Below are 14,457 nucleotides of genomic sequence, written 5' to 3' on the forward strand. Positions count from 1 at the left end.
GCCACCGACATCTGTATGAAGCCGTGTCTGAGCAGCTCCGGCTTCTGCTTATTGGGCTTTTAGCATTCATTAGGGCTGGGAGCGCCGTGCTTAAAGCGCTGATCTGTGCAGCGTGTGCTCCGCTCTCCATCTGCATTAGCTGAGGCAGCGGCTTGTACCAACTCTGCAGCCCAACTAACTTGATTTATCACGCTTTCCTAAGCTCTGTTTATGAGGCTGTTTGGTTGTAACGACTTAATATTTTTTTTCACGTGGGAGAATTTGTCAACATCCGTGCGTCACGTTGCGTCGGGCATTCTGGCGGTGCCAGAGCCCCGCTGGGGCGCAGCGCAGCACTGCCAGCAGCACAGTGACCACTGGACACATGACAGCTGATATGAAAGGTGGTGCATCCTCTGGTCACTAGTCTGGATAGAAGGAAAAACATGTTATCATAGCCTCTCCCTTCTCCTCCTGGCTGGGAAATGCTAACACAGGTGGGGAGAAGGGCTGTAGGGCTGGGCCACTCCCTGCCTTGGGGTGGAGCAGCAGGTTGGCAGGTGGACTGCTCCTCAGCACTGATAGGGACTGATGCTTGTCCATGTCCTCTTGTCTCTGGAGATTCCATCACACTAAGGATATGCAGAAACTGTCCCTTAACGCGTGTCACTGCAACATTTTCACCCAGTGCCCTCAAAACCTGATTTACAGTCTCCGGAAAGCTCAACCTCGGGGACGCTTTGTGCCAGGTGTCTTACTGCTGGACAAAGGCCGGGTACCTTACAGCAGCTTCAAATCATGGGATAAGGCTGTGGTGGTTTCTCACTGAGCCCCGATTCGGGGTCCTGTGGGCAGAGCCCCCGGCCCAGGGAGCTCACGGGTGTGCCTGGGGAAGGCACTGTCTCACAGACAAAACATCGCAATGCGTTTGTGGCCTTTTTTTTTTTCTTTTAAGTCAGGAAAAAAGAAAATTATTAAAACATCAGAAGTTTTCTCTGATACTGGATTACATCCAGCATTACCAGAAATACGTGTGGTTTCCCACTTATCTGCCTGTGAGTGCGGAGAGCTGACATCAGTGTCCCCAGGGAGGCTGAGACGGAGGCACCAGATAACGTCACTGTGAAACGCTCCAGACTGAGCGCACAGGCTGTTCTGGATCCAGGTTGTGGCACTTTTGTCACAGTGATGGGGTATTTCTGTGGAGGAATCACTCCGCCCTGCTCTGCCAGTAGCTTTGCATACCTTGGAGAACACCTGTGAAAGTTCAGTATGTGCTACTGCATGCTGTTACCCTTTAGGATCAGGATTTCAATCCGCACCACAGTGCCACTATCATTATCATTTTTATTGCTGTCATCTGTTTCCATGTACACTTGGGGAACGCCAGTGCCTTTGGTTCTGAAGAAGACTGGGGAGTATCCCCTTGTAACAAAGTGACCTGCTGTAAGAGCACATCTCTGAAAAAATGAAGGGCAGCAGCAATTGCACAGTACCGGAGAAATCCTTGACATAGGCCTTTTGAAAGGGCTGGTGTGGTTAACAATGCTTACTATGAGCAATTTCTCTTTGGGCTGGACAGCAAAAGTTTCTCTATTTTCAAGCAGATTAATAGTTCTGTTTTATTATTATTATTATTATTTTATTTTTATTTGGGGGGGGGGGTCTGTTTTCAGTGATTAAGACTAAATGTACCATGGTGTATAGGTCCATGGGTACTCACATCATCATTAGGAGAATTGCCAGTTACTCAGAAATACCTTTGACTGGACCATAGACAAAAATCAATGAAAAGCACTATTCCAGCTTATAAAATGCCTATATTCAGTGTCGCTGTGCAGAAGCCAACTGCCCTGCACGAGAAAGCCACCTTCAGACTGCACATGGCATCAGTGGGGGAGAGGGGAGCCGCGGTGCTGCTCTGCTGCTCTTAGACCGCTGCACGCCCCAGGTCGGTGTGGTAGCAGTGGTGCTGTTGTAAACACACTTTACTAGGTCATACAGTGCATGTTTCCAATTTACTTATTCCTGGGATTTGGCATATAACTGCTCATCCACAGAGTCTGTGGAAAGTTTTCTTAGAAGGGGAGAAGCAGTGAGTGAACGTCACCAGCCCTGGATCCGGTTCCTGGCTCGGCCACTAGCTCAGGCCACGGTTATGCAAGCAGCTTCTCGATTATCTGGCTTCATGCAGCACTGCCAGGGTGCACGTCCAGGGCCACGCCAGAGGACTTTGGTGAGCCATCTCTCTGTTCTGCCATTTGCCCATGTGTAAAATAGCTCTAAGAATGTGTATCTCCCAAGGTTGAGCTGACATTTATGAGTTTGCTTTGAAATCTTGGAGGGGAAGTGCTATTAAAGCACAGAAGGTGATTATTAACTGATGGAAAAGTATTTTAATGAAATATGCTGGCAAGCTTCCTTTTACTGGATGGTGCCAGCGTTAAATGGGTTGCTTGAAGAGCTGCCTACCTTCGCTTTCTGCTTGGCTGGCTGAGAAACGATCAGAGCTACTTCCCCCGGTGCACGTGTAGCTAGGTTGTTCTTGCCTCTTGCCATTTCTCCTTCATTCCCTTCCCAATGAATTCAGCATCAGCTCAGGAGCTGGAGGAATCCACAGCTGTAACATGTAATCCTCCCTAGATTTTCTCCCCATTCAGAAGTGTTTCTCTTGGTGGTCCAAATGGCTGCTACTTGCTTTACATGGTGAGCCCCCAGAGCACAGCCATGCACAGAAAAGCTTTTCCTCGTCCCAGCTGCTCCGTGACACCCATGCTTGGATGTGGCCTATGCAGAATGAATAGTGAGGGGGTGCAAAGGGAGTCAGGAGAGACGCAGAGAAATGAGTTGGGTTGGGCTGTGTCCCCACCAACAGAATGCCACTGGCGTGGGTGGCATGAGGACAGGGCAGCTGTGGAAGCTGCTGGTAGATGAGCGGGCTCGTAGCAAGTGGTTGAGCTTTCCCTGGCCCTTGGAGCTGCTGCGCTCAAGCCTGGAAACTGCTGCAAGTCCTCCCTGTGGGCACATTACCAGATACAATTTCCTTGTGAATGACCTTTTCTGCTGGAATTGGACCTAAATGTGCTGGGCTGGGAGGACCATTCCCCTGAGCTAACCCATCCAGAGGCAATATGTCCTTGCAGCCAGCTGAGAAGGTCTCCATGCAACGTGCTCAAATATTCCTGTGTCCAGAATACAGCCACATCCTGAGCATCAGCAGGGGTAGCAGATGTTCTTCTTCAGCCAGGTTTTTTATTTTTTATTTTTTCCTTTGCAGAAAGAGGTATCTGGAGGAATCCCCCAGTTCCTCATCCCAAGAGCTTCAGGTTAGCCATAAACTCTGGATGCAGGTTTGGTATCTTCTTTGTCAGTCCTGCTGGGTGTTGTGGAATGTCAAGAGTCAGAGCTTAATTTCATGGCTGTTATTGCATCTCCCAGCATGGGAAATAGGTCGGTAATTCCTCACGTGTTCATTCAGCCCCTGCCAGCGCGAAGTATGAATGGGAAACCAAATCACCCCCCCCAAGCCCCTGCAAGCAGAGATGATTGTAGAAAGATTGACTTCTGCAACCCGGCACTACCTTCGAGGAACACGGCGAAAGCCAGCCAAAGGCACCATCTGTTTGTGGCGGAACGTGTAAATTTATATCTATTTCTGAATTCTTGAGTTATGAAACTGCAAGTGTCTCAGCTGCAGTGAGCACCGTGCGTGGAGCAGCACGGGGAACCGCCGGGCGTTTGATCCCAGGACATGCCGGGTGCCTGCTCATACTGACACAAAATGCAGCAGCCAGCAGGAACCATTACAAAACTCCTGGGTCTCCTGGGGCCTGTGCAAAGCTCTTTCAGCGAACTCACCAGAGCTCAGCATGGAAAAGTAACAACTGCTTGATGAGCCAATTTCCCACATTATGTATCAGGCATTTCCAGTGCCGTTTCCCCCCAAATTAGCAGGCTTTCTTGCTATGAATCACTCAGATTTGCATCAGATGAAAGCCTGTCTGTACAGCCCTACTTTTCAGTTCTGTTTTCTTTCGGTGGTTCACCTCACACCTCTTCTCCTTCTCTCAGTGCCTGTTCCTCATGCCAGGAGGGTGACTTTTCTCCACCAACCTCCCCAGGAGGTTTTGGAGCGATGCTCACATCCGCAGGCAGAGCAGCCAGCTACCAGCACAGGCCAGCAGCCCACGTGGCGCAGCGGGGCAGAAACTTTGCAGATTTTCTGGGCACAGATGGGTCCCAGCTACCGAGCATGGGCTGGAAAACCCTGCTTTGGACACCAGCACTCCTATACCACAAACACTGATAAAGACAATAAGAAAAGAGCCGCTGGAGTGTGGAGCATTTCCCTAAGCTGTTACAGCAATGCTAAATGCCACTGGCAGAGAATGAGCACGATGCTTTTCACAGGCGTGAATACCCTCAGACTTTGGTGGTCTAGGTGAAGGTTTCCTTGCCCACGCTCCAGCCTACCAGTCAGGCTGCGCAGCGAGAGCTCGCTCTCCCAATGTGGCCACCCTGCTCGTTTGTCTCAAAAACTCGTTGTACCCCCACCCCAACTAAAGCTGCACAGAGCCTTCAGCTGTGTCAGTGGTGTGATTTGCATTTTACTTGGCTTACAGGCCTTGGGGCTTTGTCTTGTGTTATATAGGATATGCTACACAGCAATTAGCCTTGAACCAAAACAACACGCGTTTGCATGGAAAGGAGCTATTTTCTTCTTGTAAAGCCTGACTCACTGAAAGGACTGTATTCCGGTCATCCTCCAGTCATTTAGTGTGATCCTTTCCTGTATTTTTCAAAATTTTTTGGCTAGACACATTGCTTTGGGACAGTGTGAACACAGCTGCCGGGGCTATTTGCTCCTGGCCCTTGAGCTTCTAGGGCTGACTGCGGATAATGTGGAACAGGAAAAGAGTCGGTTGGGTCCTTTAATTATTGTTCTATGTTTGTCTAGCATTAGGCTTTTGAACCGTTATAAAATTTTCAAAAATTATTTCACAGTTTTGAAGCATTAGCTGGATGCCATGAAATGCTCTCCCCACCCTTAACATATTCTCGCTGTCTTCTGATTTCACAGGGTTTGGGCTCTTTCCTATTTATTAATTCTGCCCTCGGATAATTACAGCTCTCCTCCTCCGTGATACCCTCTGATCACATTATAATTTCCTTTTATCTTCGTATAAAATTTCCTCAGATTCGGGATCCAGAATGAATTTGAGTGTTATTGATCACAATAATGTGCCACATCTTAAAAGAGCCCTTACCACATGACACATCTCCTTGCAGCTCATCACAGCAGAATCACTTTGAAATGCAGTCTTGTCCCCTTCCCTGTAATGGGGAGAAATGATCAGGTCTTGATTATACTATTGTTCCCCCCTCTCAGTGCGAGATTAACATCAATCAGCTGGACAGCACGATTGATTTTCTAATTAATAAGGCATTTGTATCAGCTTGCATAACCACACACAGCTTAATGGGTTCCCTACTGTATCTGAAACACTGATTTTGTGTGTGTGAATTTGCTCCTGCGCTTGGGAGCCCTGTAACTGGTGGTAAGGCTCACTAGAGCATTCCTCGCATTGAGTGGCAGCCTCATTAAGGTGCGTTTCACCAGCCTGTCCAGACGGGCCAAAAAGCCTATTCTGGATAATAATTTTGTCCCAGGACTGAGTTCCTCCTGGGGCTAAGCAATACCATGCTGCAGCAAAAAAGAGGTGTGGGAAGGTAGAAAAAATGACGTGTTGGATAAGGAGAATTGATGTCCTTCAAAGAGAGCGCAAAATAGGGTGCTCAGTGCAGCATGGCTGGCCCCAGGGGGTGAAGCCAAAATTCGGGAGCAGAGCTGGCACCTCCTTCCACTTGACATCGATCTGCCAGCATGGAGACAACGGCAGAATTCCCATGTCATGGTTCTGCACCTTTCCACCAAAGGACAGAAATGCCAGGCTTCACTCCCTCTGCATCCCCCTTTGGCTACACAGCTCCCCAAGGAGCCAAAGATGAACCAAGGGCCAAACCAAGCACAGTGAGGTCAAACCTCTTCTGGGATTTTCATCTCCGTTGTAAATTAAAGGCAGCATGGATAGCAGGTCCAGCTCCTTCACAGTCTTCTGCCCTGACTTACACTTGTGCTATATTGTAAATCTGAGGGGGAAAGCTATACATCAGTGCAGAGTTTGGCGCTTTGCCCTTACATACTGTCTGGAGAGGGAACAAACTCCACAGCGTTAAAATAAATAGACTCACATGCAAGCCCAGGATGATTTACATCAGCTCTCTGGTGCGGGAAGAGGCGGCCACCCACGTCGTGGCTGCCGCAGATGGGACAGGGATGGCAGCTCCCAGCTGGGGGCCAGGGGGCTGCAGGGAGAGCAGGAACCGAAAGCTCGAGGGGGGAGCAGGGCTGTGGCAAATAACAGGGCTGGGCAGGGCTGGGGGCCTGCAGGGATGGACATGATGGACCTCACTCCTTGGAGAGGTGGTAATGGTGAGGAAAGGGAAAGCACCACAGTTCGGCTGTGAGCTGTGCTGATCTCGAGTGATTTACAGCACGTAGCGTGGTGGTGTTTCGAGATATAATGGGATACATGTGGAGCCTCGAATCAGATCAGCCCCAGCATTTCAGGTGAGGGGAGAAAAGGAGAAATCAGATGTCAAAGAGGCAGGAGGTGCTGAGCTCATGGCACAATCCCTTGGGTTACCGCTTGGGCTGGGACATCTGTGAGGACGCTGTTGGCCTGCTGAGCCTGTGCAAACCTCAAGGGATGAGGCTGAAGCTAAAATATTTCAGCCCCTCTTGATGAGATTAAGAGCACACCCTGTGCCGATGACTCAGTGAGGCGCAGTAACTAGCTCAAGCTGCAAGCACTCCGTTGTGCAGCAGAGCTCCCACCAGCAAGCAGACGATGCCGGGAGGGGATGGGGAGGCAGGGGGACCCTTCCAGGAGCTGGTGGCACCGAGCTGGCCTTCGCCTGGCACAGCCGCCCAAGGGGCACCAACATGTCCTCCAGCAAGGCTCGGTTTTGACAAGAAATGTGCTTTTTACCCCTGCTTCTGCTGCATCTTAGGGATGCCCAGGTTATTGCTGTGACATTTGATTGAAACCACACGGGACGTCGGAGCGCTAAGTGCTACCCGCTCCTCTCTCCAGTTGTTGGCTTGATTCTCATTTAGGTTTGGTAATTTTCCTATGTTTTATCCTTTTGGGGAATTTGTCATCCCTAATTAATCATGGTTCGTGTAATATTTTGTGTAATTGCCTTATTGATTGATCTAAATGTGCAGTCATTTATTGTTTTACTTACTCTACTGGCTGAGTGGCATTTTCTTTCTTGAGACAAACTCATCTTTTGTTCACTGGGCTGAAATCACCGGAGTTATTCTATGAATTCACAGATTCATTATATCTTGTTAGTAAAACCGATTAAAGCTATCTTTTACAAATAACATTGTTTCATTTGGTTTCCCCAGAATGGAAAAAGAAGACAAAATATTAACTGGGCTTTCCTAAGTAAACCACTTGCATTTTTAGGTCTTTTGGCCCCCTGGCCAGAGGAGGCAGGCAGGATTCCAAGCAGGATGGCACCTGGGCATCGCCCAGGAGCAAAACCCTTGGGGGCTCTGGCTCAGCAAGCAGCCGCCTGTGCTGTGGCTGATTTGGGGAGGTTGCAGAGACCTCCAAGCCCAATTTCTGTCCTCTCTCCCACTTCCTCCTTGTCCTTAGGGACACTGTGCTTGTGAGATGAGATGGATCTGGAGTGTGTTTGTTTGGAACGGGGCTTCGGGGCTGGCCAGCAGCTCCATCGCTGCAGCAGCTGGAAAGAGCCAAGCAGCAGCACCACGGCCCCTTTGCCCTCTCTCCAGCACCAGCACATTTATTAAGACAGAGGAATGGTTTGCAGGCTCTGTTAGATAATTTGGAGAGCGCTCGGAAGCTCGCAGTGAGTCACCCCAAACACGGTGAGAGAGCAGAGAATTCAGGGCGGTTACTCGGCTTTTCAATGCATCGGGCTCAAAATGAGTAGTATTATTCTCATCATCATTCCCTGATGTCACCGTAATGCTGCTGGAAGGCTGGCAGGGCTTTCCACCACCTGCACAAAAGGCTGGCACACTGGGGAGTGCCATGCACCAGGGGCTGGGTGGGAGCACACCCTGGGGTGCAGCGGGAATGGCGGCCATGCTGCTGCGATTTGGGGACGCAGAGCCACGAGGCTTGGTCTCCAGCTTCCTCACACTTCGCATGGCTGTGGGGCTCAGCATCCATCCGGTAGCATTTGTCCAGGGTGGGCAGACGGACAGAGGGAGAGGCTCATGGGATGGACACCTCACAAATCTCCTGTATTGCTCCCACCGCTCGGCCCCGAAATATTTCTGAGGAAGATTTGCCTTTCTGTAATTGCAGGAGGTTGTGCCGTGTCCCTGCAATATTAAAATCTCTCCTGATTTTCTATGGGTATTCTGTTAATTAGGAGGTTTCTACTCCTAGCTAGGCTGTAAATGGAAAGGGTACATACTAAACTGATTGCCCTACTTACGTAGCTACTCGGAGGAATGCTAAGATGGATTAACATGCATAGCAGAAGGCTTATGACCCTGGGAGACAGAAGAACCTGAAATAACCTTAATATCCTGTCAACTCGCATTACCAAACCTCAGTGAACAAGAAGAGCCTATTTAGCAGTCTGTCTTGGAGGAAAAAAATCATATCTTTTATCTGGCTTTTTCCTCCCTCTTTTTGAAGGGGAACGTTGCTTTTCTCTCTCCTGGCTCTATTTTTACAAGGCATGAAAAAAGCTGCATCACTCCCCTCCTCCCCATCCCCAGCCTTCCCCATGCACACGCTCACACACACGCTCACACACACACTCACACACACACAGAGCTCCAGACAAGCCAGGGGGGGCTTCCTGCTATTCCTCAGCCCCTTTGCCCCCCTTGCTGCTTGGGGACACCCAGCCCTGGCCACCAGGTCCCCCAGTCCCATCTGTGACCGAGGGCTGCGAGCCAGCGAGGGGCATCGGAGCTGATAGGAAGCGGAAAGCTCAGGGGCCTGGAGGAGTTCCCTGTGTCTGCAGGGGGAAATGTGTTGAGTGTGGAAATAGGTCACAGGCACAGTGATGCATTTTCCTTGCTCATGTATAGGAAACACCGGAAAGTACATTTCTGGTCAATGTGGAGGTCCTTGGGCTTGAAAGGCAAATGCACAGTGAGGGAAAGCAGGAGCATTATAGACACCGTCAGGCCCGGACTTGCCGTCTCCCCAGGCTGGCCAGCAAACCGTGCCCAGGTGTACCAGCAGCACCTGGCATCCTTGCACGGGGTGGCCACACAGTATCTATATTTTTAAAAGAGGTGTTTGCAGTGTAAAAATTCACATTGAGATCTCCGTTGGTCAGGTACTTATTTCCAGTGCAGATCAAGGCAGCAGAGCCATCCCATAGTGAGGCGGTGGAAGTCCACCTCCTTGGGAAATTGCTGGGAAATTTGGGAATAGCAAAGAGCACTTTGTACAACTTCTCTCCTTTTTTCAAAACACTTGTTTAGCAAGAAGGGCACATGCAAAGCAGAAACACCGGGAAATGGAGAAAGGCAAAAGGAAAATGCAAAAGACTGAGGTGAGGATGAAGCAGCAGGCAGCCCCATCCCGGCATGCTGGTGGGGAGCTAAATAATTGAAACTATTTGCTGTCATGTGCCCTTGTTTTCATAGTGTCCCTTATGAGAAACACTGCACGCTGCGGTGCTATAAATCCTTATTATCTACGTCTTCACAACCAGAAGCTTCCTATTACCCAAAAGAAGGGCAAATCCCTTGAGACACATTAATGGCATTGAAAACTCCTTCTGTTATCTTAAACCTTGATTAATCAACCTTATTTAGCACATGATAGTGGGATAATTGAAGCTGTCCCCGCATTAAAAAAATGCAGTAAGTACTTTAGCATCTGCAGCTCTGTTTCCTTATTACATAGATATTGATGCTTCCTGGAAAACGTTGTGAAATCCCGTGCTCAGGGACAATTCCACTGCTCTATATTTTCGGGGCACGTTGTTCGGGGGTTCCTGGTGGCAGCGTCTGTAGCAGGAGAGCAGGATTGCTGCTCGTCGCAAGCCCATCTGTTCCCGCTGCTCATTCACAACCTGGAGCCACAGCCGCCTGTCATCTCACCGTCATTTGGAGAAATAATAATTGTGGGAGGACAATGTAATGGATTGCTCGCTGGCACATTTCTGTATGGGAAAAGTGCAATCTGCGGGGTTGCTTCCAGAAAAACAGCACATTATTTTTATGGATTTAACACAACCACGAGCAAATCAAGCCTGGTTCTGATCTCACTTGGGTCTAGATTCACATTCTGTGGCATTATTCAACTCAGAAGCAATTTGGAGAGAAAAGTTCCTTAATCTTTCTGTTTTTCTTTTTCTGTTTCCATTTTGGCTCCTCTGATTTTTTTTTAGTGAACCTACACAAGAAATCTTCCCCAACTCAATCACAAAGAGACCAGCATTTTGGGTTTTCTTGGGAACACGCGATCAGGTGGCAGAGGAGCACCACTTTGGGCCAGGGCACTGGTGTGTCCTCTCCAGCCAGCTTCCTCCATCCAGGTCCAGTGAGTTCTGCTGCACTGACTGAAGGCCAAGGGAAGCTGCGAACAGTTTTTTGGCCAATAATGCTTTGCATGTAAAAAAGTAGAATTTTAGCAATTATTATTTTGGAGTTTCTAAAAATAGGCTTTGAACAAAATGCATAGAGAATACTTAGAGTGGAATCAAGCTCAGAAAACATAAACCAGAGGGAAAGCATCCTGTTTCCTTCCCATTTCTTCTTTCTCCACTATGGAATTAAAGAAGAGCCGATGTATTTCCCCTTTTTCTCAGACATTTTCCCCTTGAGTGAAGATATAAGAGAATATTGAGGGGAAAAAAAGGAAAAAAAAAAAAAAAGGAAAAAAAAAGGTGCCTTTCCAAAATTGCTGGAGCTTTTTCTGACTTTTCTAATTAACATCATTTGATAGTGTCTTCTGAGGCTTGCAGAGGTGCAAGGACAGCACAAGCAGGACAGATGACCCCATCTTCACTGCTGCTGAACTCTTTGGCAGGTGATTTTAGGCACCAAAGTGCAGATTTCATGGGCCCAAACACATGCAAACCGAGTGGTCCCCACCATCTGATGCGGCTGTACCTGGGCCAGAAGTCCAGCCTAGCAGCCCAATGGAAAGTATTTGTTTCAGTCAGGGAATCTCCAGTCTGGGGCTTAATCTGGGGAAAGAAAGCTTAATCTGGGGCCTTTCTGGTGATGTACTTCAGCCCTTAGTAAACGTATTGCATTTGGGTGAGCGTGTGGGTGCTGGGGACAGAGAGCAACCAGAGCAGTGGGCTAACAGTTCGTGCCGCAGGACTTCACGTCGAGGACAAAAAAAGAGCTGCCTCACTGGCACTCTCTTCTACATGATAACTTGAGCCAATTATACGTGCCTCATTTATCTTTTAGATAAGAAGCAGAGAAAAATGCTTTTTCTATTTCCATAATCATGCCGCTAACTAGACAAAACGTGGTAATCCATAATGAGCTAGGCAGAGAATTAAATAGAGAACAGGGTCTTTTGATGACTTGCCAGTTTTCTTGAGCATCATTCATGCAGGTTATTGACATAGGACCAATTTTTCATCCTCGCTTTAACAGGACTTCCACTACCACAGTTGAAAAATGGCAGGCATGAACGTTTGCAGGCACACTTTGGTCCCTTAATTTAAGATTTCCTCAGATTTACAAGCCCTTAATTGTACCTACAAGTCAGGTACGCGGGAAATAATGCTATGTACAAACTGCTGCAGAGATTGCTTCTGCACAGCTGGAAGCAGGCCTCCAGCTCTGGCCCTTGATAACCACAAAGCCAATTTTCCTCCCCTCCAGACACTCTCTTGTCAGTACAGAAACGACCTGGAAATAAATCTCTGAGCCCCCAGTTCTAGGCCAGCGAGGATGCCCAGGCCTTGGCCAAATAGAAATTTCAGGGCAGTTTCCTGCTAGCTCGGAAAAAAATAACCTGAATGAAACCTTTGCAAAATATATTCAGTTCAAGTGTCTCAGCGAGCAGGATCAGTCTTGCAATGCCTTGCTAGCTGTTCCCATTCCAGCCTTATCAAAAGTCTGTGACTTTAAAAATGGTGACATTTCTCTTATACTCACTTAACATCACTCAAACACTAGAGTAACAGTATCTGGAGCTACAAGAAAGGGTTGGAAAAAAATGGGAAAAACCTTCTGGGTACATTTTCTTCTCAAATATCTGATCTCCACACCCTCAGTTTGGTTGGTGCGATACCATCAGTGCTATTTGGGTGTGCCAATCAGCCCTACCTGCCACGGAGCCAGCAGAGATTTACCACCATCTTTTAGCACACCACTCGTAGATTAAAGGGACTTGTCCTTTTCACTTTGCCTTATTTACGATTTTCAAATAATAAAGCATTCAGGCAGAAATTACAGCTCTGTTAGGCCATAGATATGGCTGCGTTCATCCCCTGTAAACGTACCTGGGGGCTGGAAGTTCATCAGCCCGACTTCAGGAGCGAATCTGAAATGGGGCCTCAAAACCCAGGGTCACCCAAATGTAGTGAGAGCTCTTTGTTCAACTTTGTAACACGGTACCTAGACCAAAGTAGGGGTGGTTTATTAATTCAGGTGTTTATTAAGGCATCACTGAAGATAGTCATCTGTGCCCTGAGGACAGGGCAAGCAGGTCAGAGACATCTATCCCAGCTGCCACCAACCAGGCTGGAGGTAGCAGTGGCCCAGAGCCACCCCCAAAGCCTCGTGCCCTCAGGGAACATGGGTTTGCACTGGGCAGGGTGCAGGCCAGACCCACTTAGGCATGCTGAGCTCTTCCCAAAGGTCTGTTAAAAATATAAACAAACAAACAAACAAACAAAACCAAGGAATCTTGTGCCTGCTTCCGAGCCATTCTGTACACCAACAAGGTATATTTGCAATGGGAAGGGTGAGCATGGGCCTGGAGGGCATTGGGCCCCTTCCACACAACTGCAAATTTCACCCTGCGAGGCTGGGCCGCCCCCATCCTCCACGTCCTTCTTGTGCAGATTCCCATTGCTAGAAGCTCATTTCCTTCAACGTGGTGTATCTGTCAAAATAATAGAATAAAATAAAAATAAGTAATGCCGCAGGTTAAAAGGAATTAGATGGATGGAGTCATCTCACACAAACACAACAGCAGGAGCTGGAACATGAATATGCAAACAGCACAGAGCCCTAAATATCCTAATGTGTTTTAGAGTGGTCATTTCTAATTAGCACTTGAATCCAACATCCTACTTAGCCTAATTAGAGGCATAACAAAACACTATTTGTGCTCACTTGTATATTGAATATACAGGATCTCTGGCATCTCGTGCTGCCCTTCTGCAAGGGGCAAGGACAAGCAGAGCACCCCAGCACCCAGCACAGATGCAAACTGGTCCCATAGAGCCAACGTGTCAAAAATGTGCACTGCTAGTTCCATCAAAATGCTCCAGATTTGAAGCTGAAATGTATTTGCTGGGTTGCTGGGGGAAATGGAGGCAGACCCCAGTTTGGGAGATGTTTCATTTGGTTGTTGCAGAGCAGCATGGGCGTCTGTCACGGAGCTGGGGACACGAGGGTTAAAAGCACCACGCAGCTCCGCAGAGCTGCCAGGCAAGAGAAAATAGGCATAATTTCTAAAACCCTGCTTTTTTTCAGACAAAACGGGCACACCCCCGCACATCCATCAGGCGAGCAGCAAAGAGCGGAGCGCTGCTCGGCTGCGCTTGTGCCCACCTCGCTGGGGGAGCTGGATTTGGCAGGGCACGGGGAGGACTTCATTGAGGACTGAGGGAGCACTGCTCACAGCTCCATGGAAACCCGGCGAGCGGCTGTGCCGTCGGCAGGGCCGCATCCAGGCTCACCGCGATCCCACCCCGAGTACGAGTCCCGTTAATATTAAACACCACTCAGGGACGTGGTAAAACCTAGCAACCCCGCGGCAGCTGTTATGCAATTCTCCATTAATAGCTCAAAGGGATTCAGCATCCTCTTAACGTTTGCTCCCCCCTCTACATTTGCACACAGGAGGTGGGTTTTGTTGTTTTTTTTTTCTTCTTTTTTTTTTTTTTCCTTCCCCAGTGCTAAATCTTAAAGTGGGAGGGAACAAAGAAATTGCTCTTACATAATGCAGCCTTACAGCCAAGTCGTGCTCCTGCTGCTTGGGAGGCGTTCAGGGGCCCAAGCAGAAGCTAAGAAGAGCCATGTGATAGGATTTTGTTTATTTTTTTCCCTTCTCCATTCTTCCATTTTCTAACTCACCGGCTAAACGCATTAATTCTCTCCAACATCCGCTGGACCTCGTCTATCACCGAGCCATTCAGCATGCCAGACCTTCGGCAGCTGTAATTATACCACAGGGGTCTAATGGCCTAGGAGTAGGGTTGGGT

The sequence above is a fragment of the Cygnus atratus genome, chromosome 9 (genome assembly GCF_013377495.2).
Source record: "Cygnus atratus isolate AKBS03 ecotype Queensland, Australia chromosome 9, CAtr_DNAZoo_HiC_assembly, whole genome shotgun sequence".
Taxonomy (NCBI): domain Eukaryota; kingdom Metazoa; phylum Chordata; class Aves; order Anseriformes; family Anatidae; genus Cygnus; species Cygnus atratus.